Here is a 2,351-nt window from a genome sequence, read left to right as displayed (position 1 = left end):
TATACATGTTCAATATTACTATTATTAGTGTTACTATTCTTATTACATGTAGTTTTCTAAAGGAAATATTTAAAATTCGGGATACTTTGCTGATGTGTTAACCCCCATGTTAATCTTTTTTTTCTCTCTGAAACTGCCATATAAACTCACTTTTGGTGAGATATTTTTTTGGCAGGGTCTACTGGGAAGGATCTAGTCATTAGAGCAGCAATCCCTGCTGCCATAGAACCCCATAAACTCATTTCTCCCCAAAACATGCAATCTGGATTTTCTTTATTAAAAACCAGCAGGTGTCACAATTTATCCAAGAAGAGCTCACTCCCGGCTCTCCCTGGAAACTATAATGATTCCCTAGGAGCCACTCCCAACTGGCTGATATGATAATCATTCTTTCTTTCTTCATTGGTATTCCTTTCAGTTGAAGGCTAACCTTGGCACCTGGGCTTCACTGGAATTGTGGTAGCATGGGGCCTTCGAGAGACACTTGACCTTGAACTTGTACTCTCTTCAACTGAAGACACTGCAGAACTGCCCGTGGATGCCTGATCTCTCTGCTCCTCCTGTCTTCCGTGCTCTCTGCATGCTATTCCCAGCTGTCCCTCAGGCAGTCCAGGGTTGTTCCACATTCTCCATCTTTTTTTTTCCTTTTCATGCTTTGGGATGCCACCATGCAAAAGTTTAACCTCAAGGATAATTCACTATAGTACCTCCCCATTATAGAGAGCTTTCTTTCCTATCTCCCAGAGCATATATGACATATTATATACATGCAGAGTATGCATAGATATAATACATATGCAAAAACCAAGTATGCCTTTTCTATGGTGATTCCAAAGGGGATACTTTTGCAGACTTTCAGAAATGATCCTTTGCCAAAGGGAGGCATTGCTAAGAGTTTGGCTAACCTTGGGTGAAGGTATGATGTGGCAAATGAAGGCAGGAGAGAAAGGGTATATGTGCCATGCACTTTAGGGGAGACCTTAAGGGGAGAATCATTGGCTTTGGAGTCAGAAGACCTGGATTTGAATCCTTCCACTGCTGCTTACTGGTGGTTTGACTGTGAGCAATTTTCTTTACCCCCTGGGCTTTAATTTTCTCTTTTGTAAAGTAAGAGGGTTGGGCTTGGTGGATTTCTAATATTCTTTCAATGCTTTATGTTCTATGGCACTGTGAAGCTATGATTCTATTGCAGACATGACTCACAAATGTGAAAAATGAGAATAAAATAGGCAAATGTAGAATTAAGTGCTCAGGTATGGGTTACTAAGTATTAGAGCAGTTAAGAGATGGGACTATATGATCCTTGAGGATGTGCCATTTTCAAGTTCTGTATCCTTAGCACTTAACTGCTGTATACATTTTTATTGCTGAGTCATTTCAGTTGTGTCTGATTCTCTGTGACCCCATTTGACAAAGATACTGGAGTGGATTGCCATTTCCTTCTCTAGCCCATTTCACAGATGAGGAACTGAGGTAAAGAGGATTAAGTGACTTGCCTAGGGTCACACAGCTAGTAAGTGTCTGAGGCCAGATTTGAACTCGTGAAGATGAGTCTTCCTGATTCCAAGCCCAGTGTTCTGTCCACCTGTACCACTTAGCTGCCCTGTTCTATACACAGGAGGAACCTAACACATATTGGTGGAATTGATCACCATTAAATCTAATCAAAGGATCAATTGGGCTGGAGTAGATAGGGGAGCCTACTGGGAGTAGAGGGTTTTGAGGTGTGACTTGGTGTATGGCTGGGTAGGATGTGCATAAATTAAGAAGACAAGAGATAGATTTCCAGGTGGGAGGGAATAGAATGAACTATATGTCATTGCCCAGTCAATATGATTAAGGGTAGGTAGGTTGTGATAGCTGAGGAGGAAGTGTTCTCAATTGCTTTTGAGTAGTCTAACCCAAACCCTAACTCATCTTCCTGAGTTCAAGTCTGGTCTCAGATACTTATTAGCTGTGTAATGCTGGGCAAGTTACTTAATCCTGTTTGCCTCAGTTTCCTCATCAGTAAAATGAGCTAGAGAAGGAAATGGCAAACCACTCTAGTACCTTTGCCAAGAAAACCCCAAATGGGGTCCTGAAAAGTCAGACATGACTGAAATGACTGAACAACAACATTCTTCATTTTAGACTTCATTCCAGCTAGCTCTGTGCTTAACTCAGACCTAGTGACTCAGATTTTTTCCTTCTTTGATTTGTCTCTCATTTTGTAATCTTCACATCTGCACCACCCTCTATCCCCCTTCCTCATGGTTTAAATTTTCTGATTCAATGTTCATATGTCTGCCTAATTTGGAATCCTTATAACTTCCCATATTGGTGACATTTCCCTAGATATTTGGCAATGTAGA

This window comes from Vombatus ursinus, unplaced genomic scaffold (assembly GCF_900497805.2).
Source record: "Vombatus ursinus unplaced genomic scaffold, bare-nosed wombat genome assembly UNPS02005659.1, whole genome shotgun sequence".
In the NCBI taxonomy this organism is placed as follows: Eukaryota; Metazoa; Chordata; class Mammalia; order Diprotodontia; family Vombatidae; genus Vombatus; species Vombatus ursinus.
Note: the sequence above shows the minus strand (reverse complement) of the source record.